The sequence below is a fragment of the Balearica regulorum genome, chromosome 1 (genome assembly GCF_011004875.1).
Source record: "Balearica regulorum gibbericeps isolate bBalReg1 chromosome 1, bBalReg1.pri, whole genome shotgun sequence".
Lineage (NCBI taxonomy): Eukaryota > Metazoa > Chordata > Aves > Gruiformes > Gruidae > Balearica > Balearica regulorum.
Genome location: NC_046184.1, coordinates 19333301 through 19350897, shown reverse-complemented (window position 1 = coordinate 19350897; position 17597 = coordinate 19333301).

Here is a 17597-nt window from a genome sequence, read left to right as displayed (position 1 = left end):
ATATCCCAGATGTAGTGAAAAGGACATACAGGGCACCAATAAAAAGGTCAGAATACAGTGCAGAGCTATAATTGAGTGTACTACTTATAAAGAACAGCTAAAGGATTATGTACTGCCCTTAGTGAAACAGTGAGAAATACTAATTGTTGGTATTTTATATTAAAGAAAATTAAAAGGACAATCTTTTTTTGCATTTTTCCTAGAAAATAAAAAGCAACAATTTACAGCAATACTTAACAAAACCAAACACAAAACAAGCACTACTGCCCCCCCAGTAAAATTCTAACTCACAGCAAGAGCTGATATCTGATCACATATCTAGATATGAGTTCAGATCTATGATCTTCATCACCCAAGTATTATTTCTGTTAAGGTCTAATTCTAAGTGTCAAAATATAAGAGCCAATGAACTATGTTAGATTGTTGTTAACATCTGCTTTAGTTCTGTAACAGCACTGTTGTTTTTAATAAATTATAAACAGTATAGTGCTCCTCAATTTAAGAATAATACAGTTTGGATTTATGTAGCAGTTTACAGGTTCCTTTGTCTTTACCACTCCTGAAATCGAAATGAAAACTGCGGTTCAAGAGAAAAGTAATAGGAAAGAGAAAGAGATGGGTGATAGAAACATTCTCTGGCTGCAGATTAGATGGATTGAGTTTATAAATTTATTTATGTTGAAAGGAAGTCATTCAGTAAGAGTTTCTCGCTCTTAATGCATCTGTATGTACTTAACATGAGAAGTCAGTACCATTCTTCCAAATGGCAAACTGAGCATACAGAAAGGAAGAGGCATGTGTCTGCATGCAGTCAGCATAGCTTGTAGACTTCCAGTCACCTGTGTCCATACCTGCTGCTCTAGAAGCATGCCAGCATAAATATGATCTGCAAAATCTCATCCCAAAATGTATTACCACCTGTGTAAGTGTGATCTTTTTCTAAACTAACTACAGAACTCAGAAGAAACTGACAGGAATTTAAAGAAAAATTTAAAGCTTTCATTCTGTTGTAATACCTATGGATCAAACTCCAAGGAAATAAGCCATATTGTTCACATATTTTATAGCATTGTGCCTTAAAAAATAACTCATTTGTTTCCTATTATATTTCAATGGCTGAAATAACAACACTTCAAAATCCACAATTAGGATGTCTAGTCAATCCCATGAATTCCAGGTGCTGACAGACGTTAGTGATTATGGGATTTCTGCTTGCAGTGGAAACATACTCCTATGAAATATTTATTTTAAATTGTTAACTAAGTTTTAAGGTATAACGGATCAAGAATGGCACCTATGTATTAAACATCTGCAGTGGAAATATCTATCTATTATTTTAAATTAATTCTCATTTGTGTCTAAAGCAGTCATTTTGGTCTATCTCATTAGTATTAGGATAATAGGATCAAGGGATAATTCAGATTGGAAGGGATCTCAGGAGATCTGTAGCCCAACTTTCTGGTTAAAACAGAGTGAACAGATCAGGTCCCTCAGGGGTTTACCCAACCTGCTCTTGAAAACCTCCAAGGATGGAGTCTGTACAGTCTCCCTGAGCAATCTTTTCCAGTGTTCTCCCTTATCATAATTTTTTTTTCCTTATACTGCGTATTTCCTTTCCAGGTATTACTGGATGGTGGCTTATTTTTGTATCAGAATGTAACATTACTTCTGCTTCTTTGAGCAAATGCAACAAAGCAAGATAAGAATCACAACTTAGTTTTAAGATTAACACTTACTTAAGGATAGATCCAAAACCACCCATAAGGCAATTTGAAGTTCAACTCTAATGAAATCCAAATAAGTACATTCAAAATTATACTCCACAAAATCTCCGCCTAATAACACAGTCTATGTGGCTTTTAGCTCTGGTCACTAAACTAACCCAGATATCTAGAGAACATTCTTAGAACTGATGTCACCTTGGCTGGTCAAAGCATCTTAATGCCTACCTCACACCTAAATCTCACCTGCTTTGTCTCCAGTATGACTCTGTAATAAGAACATTACTCTTTGAGGGACACTTCAACTTCAGTTACTTGTTTCTTTACTTCCTTTTTGCTGGATATTGAGTCTATGAATGGAAAATGCCCAGGAATCCCATGGAGCAGGGAGAAGATCCCAACACTCCTTTGACTCATAGGAATCCCTCACCACTAGGCTACAAAATCCTGCTTTCTTTTTATGGTTCTTTTATGTATCCCATGAATTTTAGACAGTGTCAGAGTTCAAGGCATGCTCCAGAGAAATGGGTCATAAGAGAGTAACCTAAAGTGAATCTTGATTGAAGAGTTGATTAAAAACATTCTAGGCACAAGATTATGGCACAAAATTTAGTGGCATCTCCACCCCGTCTGTTATTTCTACAGGAGAAGCATCTAGCTGAACATTTTCAACAGACTAACTGAAATAGCTATATGCTAAAATAATTTTTTTGGTCTGAAACCAAGTCTCACCTGAATGCCTAACTGAGTATTTTAGCTTGGTACCTAAGCAAAGGAGCGAGATACATTTATCATACATATTTTATCTGTAGGTTTCTTTCTCTTTTGTGTTTTGTACTGTTAGACTCTCAAATTCCTATCATTTGGGACATTGGTTCTTGTGGCTCCCACTTTCCAGCATGTAGTAGAGGTAAAACAAAAAATTAATCCAGGTTAGTGAATTTCTAAAATAAAACTTTTGTATATCCAAGCTCTGATCTCTCAGTACTGGCTTGTAGGTTCCTTGTAGCTCCTGGAAATACTGATAATTAATTTGTTAATGCAAGCAGACACACATACAACAAAATATGTAGAATTTATAAATTATGGACTTTTAAATACACAGCTAAATTCAGCCATCATTTTGCCAGTAGTGTAGTTGAGTAAATTGCCACCTTCATAGCGATTCTTCCAGGCAAGGCATATTCAAGACTCATAGAGTCATAGAATCATAGAATCATAGACTCATAGAATGGTTTGGGTTGGAAGGGACCGTAAAGATCATCTAGTTCCAACCCCCCTGCCATGGACAGGGACACCTTCCACTAGACCACGTTGCCCAAAGCCTCATCCAGCCTGGTCTTAAACACTTTCAGGGATGGGGCCTCCACAACCTCTCTGGGCAACCTGTTCCAGTGCCTCGCCACTCTGACAGTAAAGAATTTCTTTCTAACATCTCGTCTAAATCGACCCTCCTTCAGCTTAAACCCACTACCCCTTGTCCTGTCACTACACTCCCTGAAAAACAGTCCCTCACCATCTTTCCTGTAGGCCCCTTCAGGTACGGGTAAGCCGCAATTAGATCTCCCTGGAGCCTTCTCTTCTCCAGGCTGAACAACCCCAACTCTCTCAGCCTGTCCTCATAGGAGAGGTGCTCCAGCCCTCTGATCAGCTTCGTGGCCCTCTTCTGGACTTGCTCCAACAGCTCCATGTCTGTCCTGTACTGGGGCCCCCAGAGCTGGACGCAGTACTCCAGGTGGGGTCTCACCAGAGCGGAGTAGAGGGGCAGGATCATCTCCCTCAACCTGATGGTCACGTCTCTTTTGATGCAGCCCAGGACATGGTTGGCTTTCTGGGTGGCTGCAAGCACACACTGCCGTCTCATGTTGAGCTTGTCATCAATCAATACCGCCAAGTCCTTCTCCTTGGGGCTGCTTTCAATCCATTCCTCACCCAACCAAAAGTCGTGCTTGGGATTGCGCCAACCCACGTGCAGGACCTTGCACTTGGCCTTGTTGAACTTCATGTGGTTCGCACGGGCCCACACCACACAGCTTGGTGTCGTCAGCAAACTTGCTGAGGGTGCACTCGATCCCACTGTCCATGTCGCCGACAGAGATGTTGAACAGTGCCGGTCCCAGTACCGACCCCTGAGGAACACCACTCGTCACCGTTCTCCACTTGGACATTGAGCCGTTGACCACAACTCTTTGAGTGTGACCATCCAGCCAATTCCTTATCTACCGCGTGGTCCATCCATCGAATCCACGTCTCTCCAATTTAGAGACAAGGATGTCATGTGGGACAGTGTCAAATGCCTTGCGCAAGTCCAGGTAGATGACGTCAATTGCCCTTCCCTTATCCATCAGTGCTGTAACCCCATCATAGAAGGCCACCAAATTTATCAGGCACAATTTGCCCTTAGTGAAGCCATGTTGGCTGTCACCAGTCACCTCCTTATTTTCCATGTGCCAGAGCATAGTGTCCAGGAGGGTCTGCTCCATGATCTTGCCAGGCATGGAGGGGAGGCTGTCCGGCCTGTAGTTCCCTGGGTCTTCCTTTTTACCCCTCTTAAAAATGGGGGTTATGTTCCCCCTTTTCCAGTTGGTGGGAACTTCGCCAGACTGCCAGGTCTTCTCAAATATGATGGCGAGTGGCCTGGCCACTTCATCCGCCAGTTCCCTCAAGACCCGCGGATGCATCTCATCAGGTCCCATGGACTTGTGCACCTTCAGGTTCCTTAGATCTTCTCGAACCTCATCTTCTCCTACAGAACATAGCATAGTTTCTTCTCTAAAACAGAAGCAGCATGCTTACAAATCCTAGCTGGCTATAATTTTTGTGGTGATAGTAGTATATATGCTTACTTATATGGGAGGTTGGCTACAGTGCAAGAGGCTGTTCTTCTTCCCTATTTAGATATAATGTATGTATTTGTAAATTTGCCTAGCATGACTCTTAAAACTCTAGGAAATCTCCCCTTTGCTGCAGAAAAATGTAATCCTGCTGAATATGTCACAAGAGATGATATTTGCATAAGCATAAAAACACAGAAAAAAATCTAAACAAGCTCCTCACTTTTCAGAGGACTTGTACCCCCCTACAACCCTCTCACAAGTAGCAGAAATTCATGTTCACCGTTTGCTTCAGGGAAAGAGTCCTTTAACTGTGCTTCATGTTCAAGGAAGTATGGTTTGTACTGTACCCTCACATGCATGTAGATTCAGTCCTTTCAATCTGATAGCAGAAAAGAAACAGATATTATGCCTTCTTCTCCATCCCACTCAGACTAAAACAAATGGTAGTGGTACCCTCATTGTGTTTAATAAGAGGACATACAGTAACCCATACATAGCCAGCTATAACGATTCTTATGTCCTGTGATATCTCATACATTAACATGAAGCTGACAGACACAATTCAGGACGTGCAGGAGACCAGCAACCTTTTGAAGCAGTAGCTGGAAGCCAGGAGGGGGACTCTAGGGTGTACACCTGGCTAACAAACAGTGTGGGTGGAAGAGGCAACTCTGAATGCTTAAAAGTTCATTGCTAGATCTGCAATTCGTCTAACAATATGAACACAGCAACTGATCCTTATGTCCTTTTACAAATTAACTTCCATCTCCAACAGCAGAGTCAGGTAACACTCCATGACCTCTGCATCTTCTCCCACCTTTCTATGCACTGGGAAGGAAGACTTGGAGGAAGGACTGAACATGCAGGTCTCTGTGCAGTGCATAACTATCTTCAGACAGGAGTTATATGGCTATAGCTGCATAAAAAAAAAGTGACCTAAAGACTCTAGTCACACTTTTGTCCTGGGGGATGGCACCAAATCTGAAGTCACAATCTCTATTTTTCTGAGTATGGCAGAGTACACAACAAGTGAATGATGCAGTCTCTTTTAGGAAGGATCCAAGTAAGTCAGAAGCATAAGAGGCATATGATTTGCCCTCTCCTATCTTCACCAGAGTTTAATTCACAGCCATTGCATAAGCAAAGTGAGAGTCAGATGAATGAGGCTGGAAAGGTAGTTAAATTATTTGACTTTCTGGCCTCAAATACTTCCTATCACACACATTTTCTTTAATCTTTCAGAATGTCTTTCTTTTTACGCTCACTGCTTTGGCATTCTGAAGGGCAATGCTCATTTTAAAATATGTATAGACTTAATTTAAAATAAATGAATCTAAAACCCTCTGGGGCAAAACCATGTTTGGTGTATCTCACCTAACTTCAGTGGAGTTACACCAAGGTTGAATCCAGGCCTATGTCCCCTCATATGTCATGAGGTTAGAAAAAAATAAAGAGTCCTTTAAGAATATGGGTTATTTTACATTCTCTCTCTCATTGTCTAGTTTTGTTTTACAGCCTTAATGAAAACTTATATTAGTGGGATTTCATGCATTTATCTTTATGTTTGATAACATTTTTGAGCACTTTGATAAAATCAAAGGAAATTAATGTAATTGTTTCCAGCCAGATTCAATAACTCTAATTACCAGCATTTCTAGTCCAACTGCATAATATGCTTAACTATCCAGTGTACTGAAGGAAATTTAACTACCGCTGACTCAGTGTTCTTTTATGTTTGTGTAAGGAGAACAATCAGAAGAGTAAATAAAGAAAAAAATGAATTTGCAAATTTCTGTTCATCATAGAATTATCATTAAGGATATTGCAGAGCTCCATAGAAATATATGAAAAATCCAATCAGGAATCTTTTGTCATGGTGTATTTACAATTAGAGAAAATTGCATGAACACATTATATGAAGCAATGTGGTATCACTGTAATGCATTTTTAAATTGAAAAACATCTCTGATATCCAAAAATAACTAGCTCTTTCTGATATGATATATTCATGACTGTTTTCATACTCCTCTACACCCTTATTTTGATATGTTATTTGACTGAAAATGTCTTCAATGGCTTCATGTGCTGAAAACAACACAAGAGTCCTGATTATTTTTCTGGATTTGATCAAGGAAAGCAAGAAGTAACCATAAACTGGTTGTATCCAGAAGAATTTTAAATACACATTCATGTAAATCCTTCTGTTGTTAAATTCAATAATAATAATAATAATAATAATAATAATAATAAAGATTGGTATATCACTGATTTATGGATACTTTGGTTTATGCAGATATTTCTAGATATTTTTATAAAATGCTCTATAAAACACAGGCACAAAGTATGGAAGATGCCAGCATTCTTTACATTATCACAGCTGTCTCATGTGACTCTAAGCAGTATGTTCTACTATTTTTTAAGTTACCAGGCTATTACTAGGCATAGTATCTCTGATGTCCTGAGAGGACAGACTGAGAAGAAAGACTTGAGATCATAAAGTTCAAGTGTGTGATCAGCAGCGATGGAGGAAGTCGCTACTCTACCATATGACAGATAAGCAAAATACCTAGCTTCTCCCCACTGAAAATATAATTATTTTTATGTTTGAGACAGTCAAGATTTGGAAAATGTTATTTCATTTTCTATGAATGTAACTGTTTAAAGCTTGTTGGGGGAATGGGAGTATAATTAATTCTTCTCAAGGCTGCAAATAAAGTGATTCACTGACTTCACTTATATGTGGCTCAACAAACCATGAGATTTAACTATATGTAGAACACACTCCACCTACTTTAAAATAAACATTATCATTACACAGTAAACATAAAGTGTAGAATTTTTTTTCTAACATTCTGATTTCCTGGAACAAATTATATGTTTTCTTTAACTTCAGAAAATAAATTTCAATTTTTTTGAATATGAGAACATTTTCCAATATCAGAAAGACATACTAATTTAACTTTCTGCCTATATGTTCCAGCAGTAAGTTTCAATGTGCATCTCTATAGTGTTCATTTTTACTTGTCCTCAAACCCAGCTGAGGCATATCAAAGACATAGAAATCTACATATCTTGTAGCATGCATGGCCAGAAGCTCAACTACTCTTTGCTGTTTAATCTGAAGTGAATATAAGCAGGAATTCACTGTCAGACTGACATGCTCATCACATCCCTTTTTTTCCTGTATAGACAAAATTCAGTTCTCTGCAGAGTAGTGGCATAGCACCACTACACTGCTCACAGTGCTCTAAATTCCAAAGCTTTATATCATTCCTTTTCAAAGAGATATATATCAAATTTAGTATTGCAGGATTGGTAAACAGTTAACAGTCCTGAGTGTCTGACATTTCTAGAATGAGATAGGTCCTATTCATGTTCTCAGCTTGCTTTGTCTATTTTAATTCAGCTCCTACTCTGGCTTGCTGTTCTATTTTGTTGACTGGTGTTATGCCAAGCATATTTGTTTCTATTCATGTGGAGCCCCCACCTTTTCCAGTGACTGTGACAATTCCAGTAAAATCCAACACCTCAAGGAATCAGAATGCTTGTTCTTGCCGAGAAATGCAGTAAGCATGAACATTTAGGGATGCGACCAATATTTTGAAAATAATAGATTTAAAGAACAGTGACCAGATTCACTCAGGGGGACGCATGGAGCCTCGGTAACTCTGAACATGCAAGTTTAAATAAGTCCTCAGGCTGCACAGCGATAGAGTGCCCAATGAGAACTGAAAGCACCTAGGGAACCAGACTCTCTTCAGGAGATCCAAGCTATAGATGTTTCTTTTTAGATGCCCAGCACTCTAAGGCTTACTTTCGTGATAATATAAATATTCCCTATCAATATTGCCATAAAAAAATGACATAATTTACTTCAGTACAATTTTTTTTCCAAAATAAGTACTTCAGAAAGTGGTTTAATATAAATATTTAAAAAAAAAATAAAAATCTTTGTAGATATCTACCATTTAGTACCAGCTTTTGTGAACTATGTTTGACCCTTACCTTGATTTTTTTTATTCCTTATCAGAGTTTCACATCCTCATCTGAACTCTGTCAGACAAAAAGCTGAATTATAAAGGTACCACACAAAATGGACACAATTTTAGCTGCTGCTTGGCAAAGCAGTTCACACACTTCTGAGTGCTGAATATATAGAGTAATGATCATTTATAATAATGCACAATAATAATCCAAATAATAAATGGAATACAGAGAAACTGTCTGAGCAGCCAGGGATCAGGTTAGGAAAGCCAAAGCCCTGATAGAAATTAGTCTGGCCAGGGATGTCAAGGACAACAAGAAAAGCTTCTATAGGTATGTTAGTGAGAAAAGGAGGATGAGGGAAAATGTGGGTCCCCTCTGGAATCAAATGGGTGACCTAGTTACCGAGGATATGGAGAAGGCTGAGGTATTCAACGACTTCTTTGCCTCAGTCTTCACCATCAAGTACTCTAGCCACACTGCCCAGGTCACAGAAGGCAGGGACTGGGAGAATGCAGAACTGCCCACTGTAGGAGAAGATGAGGTTCAAGAATATCTGAGGAACCTGAAGGTGCACAAGTCCATGGGACCTGATGAGATGCATCCACAGGTCTTGAGGGAACTGGCGGATGAAGTGGCCAGGCCACTTGCCATCATATTTGAGAAGACCTGGCAGTCTGGCGAAGTTCCCACCAACTGGAAAAGGGGGAACATAACCCCCATTTTTAAGAGGGGTAAAAAGGAAGACCCAGGGAACTACAGGCCGGACAGCCTCCCCTCCGTGCCTGGCAAGATCATGGAGCAGACCCTCCTGGACACTATGCTCTGGCACATGGAAAATAAGGAGGTGACTGGTGACAGCCAACATGGCTTCACTAAGGGCAAATTGTGCCTGATAAATTTGGTGGCCTTCTATGATGGGGTTACAGCATTGATGGATAAGGGAAGGGCAATTGACGTCATCTACCTGGACTTGCGCAAGGCATTTGACACTGTCCCACATGACATCCTTGTCTCTAAATTGGAGAGACGTGGATTCGATGGATGGACCACGCGGTAGATAAGGAATTGGCTGGATGGTCACACTCAAAGAGTTGTGGTCAACGGCTCAATGTCTAAGTGGAGAACGGTGACGAGTGGTGTTCCTCAGGGGTCGGTACTGGGACCGGCACTGTTCAACATCTCTGTCGGCGACATGGACAGTGGGATCGAGTGCACCTTCAGCAAGTTTGGCAATGACACCAAGCTGTGTGGTGTGGTCGACATGCTGGGGGGAAGGGATGCCATCCAGAGGGACCTGGACAGGCTGGAGAGGTGGGCCTGTGCGAACCACATGAAGTTCAACAAGGCCAAGTGCAAGGTCCCGCACGTGGGTCGGTGCAATCCCAAGCACGACTATAGGCTGGGCGAGGAATGGATTGAAAGCAGCCCCAAGGAGAAGGACTTGGGGGTATTGATTGATGAGAAGCTCAACATGAGCCGGCAGTGTGCACTTGCAGCCCAGAAAGCCAACCGTGTTCCGGGCTGCATCAAAAGAGGTGTGACCATCAGGTTGAGGGAGATGATCCTGCCCCTCTACTCCGCTCTGGTGAGACCCCACCTGGAGTACTGCGTCCAGCTCTGGGGGCCCCAGTACAGGACAGACATGGAGCTGTTGGAGCAAGTCCAGAGGAGGGCCACGAAGCTGATCAGAGGGCTGGAGCACCTCTCCTATGAGGACAGGCTGAGAGAGTTGGGGTTGTTCAGCCTGGAGAAGAGAAGGCTCCAGGGAGATCTAATTGCGGCTTACCCGTACCTGAAGGGGCCTACAGGAAAGATGGTGAGGGACTGTTTATCAGGGAGTGTAGTGACAGGACAAGGGGTAATGGGTTTAAGCTGAAGGAGGGTCGATTTAGACGAGATGTTAGAAAGAAATTCTTTACTGTTAGAGTGGGGAGGCACTGGAACAGGTTGCCCAGAGAGGTTGTGGAGGCCCCATCCCTGGAAGTGTTTAAGACCAGGTTGGATGAGGCTTTGGGCAACATGGTCTAGTGGAGGGTGTCCCTGTCCATGGCAGGGGGGTTGGAACTAGATGATCTTTACGGTCCCTTCCAACCCAAACCATTCTATGAGTCTATGATTAAATGCGCAACATATATAGATCAACCCACATGTTATAGGACTGAAGAAAATAACTTTGTTTAGTTTACCTTTTGGACTCTGACCTTTTTTATTTTCAACCAAGAGAAAAGATGAGGAGAGGAAAATAAGGTAGCAAAATTTCTTCATGAGGAAATGTAAAAGTTACTGATAGTCCTACTGAATACAAAATTACTACCAGATCTAGAACCTAGTACAACCAGGAGGTTTGGAGGAATTTTTTTTTTTTCTTTCAAGCAAAGTAGTTATTAATGGTTCATTCATAAATTACATTCTCAGAGGCCTTACATATTTATTAAAAGAGTAGAACATTTTCACTCAGGTGTAGAATACAAGACCTTTAAAGCAATACATGTACTTTCTTTTTTATTATTTTCCCTCACTGAATTTGTTGTGGTTTTTTGTTGTTTGTTTGTTTGGTTTTTTTCCCCCAGTATTCAAACATTCTAATGATTATTTGTCCTCCTTCAAAGAAAAAGTTCCAAACTACAGCAGACCCATTAGAGTTCTTTTTGCATCCATCCAAAATCTTGTCATACTTCCCTGTGCTCTTCTAGGCTCAACCCTAAGGGCAGCCAAAGGCAAAGGTATTTTCAGCAGACTAAGAAACGCTATAAGCTTCAGGGATTTCTGGATGACAGATTTTAAACTGTAACCAAAGTAGAGGTGTGATTAAAAATAACAAGAGCTAAACCTGTCTCTGAATTGTAAAGGAAAATGTGCAAATTTAGCTTTCCTCAACATCATAACTGACGACTGAATCATTTTACTAAGTTATTCACAAAAGTTAAAAACAGGACCAATCTATTATGTCACTTGTTCCATGTCCGTAATAATACAGCAAAACACTATGGTACATTTTGCTGTCATTTTTTGCAGTCAGGACTCAGATGTTTTGAAACTGCCCTTTCTGTATATAAGGCCCTGGTATCAAATACCTGCGCACCTCTTGGCTGTTAAGGATTTTCATTTTTTAAATTCTGAAGAAAGTTTGATCATTTTGTCATTCCTAAAGAAGAGTGTATAATCACAACAATAAAAGTAACAACTGCTTCTATAGCTAGCTCAATCTAATTAGCAAAGCTGCTTTTAGACAGATTATGGCTTTAAAGTCATCTAAGGTAGTGAATAGTCTCAGCTGAAACTTATGGAAACATTTGTGGAATTAGGAATTAATTCAGTGTAAAGGAATACTTATAGTTACAAAAATAGAATCTATTCTGCACAAAGACCTAAGTCCATCTGAGTAATGTTATATACATTGGCAATTCTGCTGCACGTCTTGAGAGTAAGTGTGGTAACTGAACAAGTTACATGCAAATTTATAGTACATTTGCTTATTCCAGGCAAAATCACCTCATTAAAAAATGAGGAACCTTATTGGGAATATAAAACAAAAATCTGTTTGCATTTTATTCAGAGCATTTCCTGGTTTTGCACATGGGAAGCTTAACCCTCTTCAGGAAGTCTTCTACCTAGGATGACACCTGGAGAGTCCTTGCTTTCTTGGGTCAAAAGGCTTTGCTACACCAGCTCACAAAATGGTTTTCATATCTCACTCTATGTCCAAAATAATCTGATTAAGATTAAGATGTCCTTTGAAACACTTCTCATTCAAGCTGGTTTTTTTCTTTTTTTTCTTTTTTCTTTTTTTTTTTTTTTTTTTTTTAAATTGGAAAGTATAATAGCTTTCCCTTATCAAAAGGATACACAGAGTAGGTTGCTTGAATTCCCACCAGTCTTTTCCATTCAAAAGCATGTTATGGATAAAAGGAACACACTGTAAATTCAAAATCAAGAATATATCTTTAGTGTAATTAAAGACCTAACAGACTAACCAAAGAATTATTGTTACTTTGTTTACAATGATACTAACAATTATAGTTCAAATTATATGCAGCTAAAATTATAAATACACAAACTGCCTTTTTTTTGGTGTAGTGCTCATCTATTCACTGCCCCTCTGAGCCCTAAGTAGGAACTTTGATTTGGGTGCAGAAGGCAGAGGTTTGCAGGGGAATCCTCAGCCTGTTAAAACTATGATGCTGATCTTCGTGGTTTCCTCCTCTTCCCTCTAGGACTGGCTTGAGAACATTTTTCCGTTTGCTGATACACTTCACAACTTGCTCATTCTTCATTGGTCTGCAACTCTAGATAGACCTGAATTTGTCATCTGTCATGTGTTTCACTTCTGTTGGGTACTTGTTCTTTGTTCCGCACTCCCTAAATTTTCTTTCACCCATCTCTCACCACGGCATTCCTATGATAAGAAGTGGTTGCTCACTGATAAGTTGTTTATAGTCCTTGGGCCTACCATAGCATCCTGTGCCTGTATTTTCAAGGTACTTAAACACAGGTATTGTGTCATCAGGTAATCACATCTGGTCTCCAGCAGCCACTGCAGAAGGGTGCAGACTCATTTACAACTTGTGTCATTTCTGTCAGACATAAAGTGTCTCAAATGCAACTGCAGGTTTAAGTTTAGGTAACTGAATCTCTTCTGAAGTTCCTACATCTTTGTGAAAATCTGTAACTGAACCAAGCTGAAAAGAAAAATACAGTAACTCCCCGACTGACAAAAACCCATAGGATGGAGTCAATGCTTATTTGTCTAGTTTCACCTGTTTGTCACAGTCTGGTCAATCACCACACATGTGGGTCAGAATCAGCTATAACAGATGTGGACTTTTACTCAGCTGTTAATATTAGGTCACAGAAAGGAGATGAAGATACAGCAGAGGAGTTAAGAATGCTGAGAAGGAAGGGCAGAGCAGGTAAATGGAGAGGCAGTGAATGCATCACAGGGAGAAGAGCTTGGGACCATGGGGAGGTACTGCAGGAAATGCCTTATGCATGCTACAGTAGAATGATACAGACACATACAGAACAAAAAGTTATAGGAAACCAGGCTTCATTAGTTCTGCCACTTATTGAGCACTTGTCATCATTTATTTTAAGATGATGTTGTGTGGGGATTTCTTCTTTTCTGTCTTCTGCTTCTGGAATTCCTGGTTACTCCTAAAGTGATTTATGTCATAATACAATTTGCCTTGAACATGTCAGAAAGATTAATTTGGTCCCTGCCTTATCCCTCTGACAGCCTTGAAGGATGTTTTGTTCCTACATCTATTCACAACGATACTCTGGAATTAGGTCTGTTTCTCCAAATTGGTTCTGTCCCCTCAGACCATCATTCCCTTTCATCAATTAAGCTGTCCAGTTCTCACATTTTCCCAGTTTTACTACCTACTTCACAGATTCCACTTTCATATGTAGGTCCTACGTCAATCACTTTTACATCAGCTGGATAGTGACAGATTCACTTCTGTTCCCCACCATCTTGTCTCCTACAATCAAGGGGAGAAGCAGTGATCATTTACAGCAGGACCTTCATATCTAATCCAGGACTGAAGGAGGACAAAGCAATTTCAAAGCTTTTTGATCACCTTTTCCTCTTCCTAGGAGGAGCTGCAAAGACAGAGAAGGAACAAACAGAAGGAGGAGAAATCCTTGCATTAAAAGGGTGAACGAAGAATCTGCCCCGATAACATTGTTCTTTCTGTATCTCCTTTCCCATTTAAGTTAGAAAACAAAAACTTCATCGTTTATACCACTCAAGGAGAGGGGCCTGTGGAGAAAGTCTTTTTCTCCTTAAGAAAACTTACTAGACCAGAGGAACTTCCTATGTCACTGAAAAATTCTTTTTAGTCCCTGACAAAATCTTATTAATATTTTCATACTGTTGATTGGAAGCATTGTCATGATTAGGTATATAATATATTATTGTGAGGCTCTGATAACAAGTGAATGTTGCAAACACCCGTCTTGACATGGACAGGGATGGGCTGATGATGACCAGGGAATGTTGAACAAGGATGGAGCCTGCGGAGGCAGGATCACGTCTTGTGAGACCACTGCTCTATCCCTAAAACACATAAACGAAGACCATCTGTGCCCTGTGCGCTATGTGCCTGTGACAGATCACCACTTGCTTGGTCAGCCCTGAAGGGGGGGGCAGTGAGTCCCCCAGACACCCACAACCCACCGACTCATTTCTAGAACATTTCTGAACATTCCTGAGCACATACTGCGCCTGCTCAGTGATGACAGACCCCTGCCTATGGGGTGGGCACATCGGGTTATAAAAAGAGGAAACATAAATTTTCAGCACACGCCCACCACCTGAAGACTACAACTATGAGCTGAGAACATCGCTGGATCCAAGGGTGGTGATATCTTTTCTGTCTTTCTCTCTCTCTTTTCTTTCTCTCTTTCTTTTCCTCTCTATCACTCTCTTTGCCTCTAATTTAATTTTCGGCACATTAGGGTAATATTTTCACACGTTTTGCTAAACGCTTACCTTTCTTAGTTCTGCTAGGTTTTGAGCATTGTTATGACCTTTGCCAAGCCTCTATGTTTTGTAATTCCACTGAGTTTTAAGTAAATTTATTATTAGTTTGAACCTCTGAAGTAATTGCCGTTACTTCTGATTACCGCACAGAGAATTAAAAAGTTAACCTCACCCTCACCCCCTGAGTGGGACGGGACAATTATAAGTAGATTTCTTACACATCTCATTTTATGCACTAGGCAACAATAACTTGTAGATTCAGCTGTTTGTGTTATAATTACTCTAAGCCTCCAATCTCAACCAGATAGTTTTAAAAAATACCATGTTACCCTTCAAGACACTAAGGACTTTGTGACATACAAATAACTGCAGCAGTTGTAATTCACAGATTCTGGATTTGAGTTTGTTGTTGGTTTTGTTTGGTTGATTTTGGGGTTTTTTTGCCTTTTTGAACAGGTCTCTGGATGTATCTATTTCAAAGTAATAATTTATATGCTAAGTTTGTGAGCATTTCAACTGAATATATTTGTGTGTAGATTGATTTGTATCAGTTAGGGAATTATAAATTGTGATGGGAGTGATGTTAAGAAGACCAAAAAGTCAGGTCCATGGAGCTGATGCTGTACTGTTAACAACAATGGCTGCAGTCCTTGGTGATGCTTAGTACCTAAAGCCAAGGTGAGCAGGCTTAAAAGCTCTTTGGCAAAGTCAGGACTATGAAGCGGAATTCTCCATCTTCCTTACTTATGCCAGATGCATTTATACTACTCAACCCTCCACCCCAAAGGGGGTTGTCATTTGCTCCTGATGCTGCTTATGTTGTAAAGGTTTTCTTCAGTCATCCTTGTGGATTTGGCAAGAAGTCCTGTCTCTTTGCAATCCCTTGTGCTTACCTTGTTTTTTATCCTCTCACTTGAAAGACCTATGATTTGGATGCCTCCTAGGAGGTATCCAAAGTCTTTGCTTGTCGCTTAGGTTGACACATTATATACATATTTGTGAAAATATGTCTATACATTTTATTTGGCTATGCTATCACAGTATTACAAAGTACTTATATACTTATATAGTCTGCTTGAGCTGTATAACTGTCATTACAGTATTTTTGTTTGGTACTCATAGTTATCAACTTTGAGACCCATGAATTCCCTGGGATACAAATGTTTTATATGACACCTTGGCCAAGTGAAAGAAGAAAAAAAATATAAAACAACTTTATAAAACTGCAGTGCAAAACCCAGAACAACTGTAAGTACAAATATTGGAAAAGAGAAGGAAAGGAAAATAACAAGCAATTGAATTCTGAGCAAATTTGGGTAAGGAAAACTATGCAATTTAAGTAAAGGGAAAGAAAGGAATAGTAACAAAAGAAGTACCCCCTATACATCTGCCAGAGATAATGAATGTCAGGGCTTGTGCAACTTTCGAGCAATCCCATCCTTGGAAGTCTGTTCTGACTTATGATCAACAGATTAATGTGAAAACCAAGGCATTTTTTCTTCTTTGTGTGTGTGTGTGTGTGTAATATTCAGCCATTTCCATTTAATACACATTAGAAATCATCTAAATCTTCTTGTGTATGGAAGTTGATCATGCTTACTTATTAATGTATCAAAATGATGTACCTGAAAATCTGTGGTCAGCATAAACTGGCAGCCAAGTTACCACATCATTCAACAGTAGAGCATAATGGAAATTCTCATCCCCCATGGGAGCTCGTGAGTGTGGCATTGTGCTTTACGCACAGTGGTTGGTCTTCATCTTGCCTGGTTGAAGATATCTACAATGTAAACTTCTATGACTGTGCTAATTGCCTTAGGATTTGTTTAGTCAGTACTTTTTGTTCACAGACGAAGAGATGTTTTTAGGGTGTCATTCAGCTGATGAGATGAGGCATACCCATGACATACCATTTTCTTTCCATTAGCTATGAAGGAAACTGTGGGTAAGTAGCTGAGATATGTGTATTTAGCAGGACACTCGACCTGATGCCTAATTCAGGATAATAGCTGAAAGTCTCCCAACTGAAAGGATGTAGTCTGCATCTCTATCCATTTGCCTGTGTAGCTGAACAATAAGATTCTAACATCTCCATGTTTAACTTGCAAAATGTAACAATATAGGAGGTAGTAAATAGCTGAAAATCCAAACCCATTAAAATCTGTAGGACATTTGGCATGGTACCAATTCCTGCCCTGCATTCATTGTCTTCAGAATCAGAAAAAAAAGACGGATACATTTCTTTCCCGGGGAAGTAACTGCAGTGGAGTTAGTCAACACTTTTCTGCCTTTCTGATTAAGTCAAAGCCAAATGCAATCTTGCTTTCCTTCTTTCAGATCAGCTTGGTAAGCTACATTTGCTTACATTACTTATCTAGTCATTTAGAAACAGGTGCTACTAAAATAGCATCAGTCTATAATTTATGTCTATTTTAAAGTTTAACGTCTGTCCTAAATTTATCTCATATTTGATCTTTCCTATGAAAATCTATCTAAGTTTAATAGCGTGGGAGTATATTTCTTTTAAAATGCTGTCTCTGCATTTTTCCTAAATGCTACTTGGAA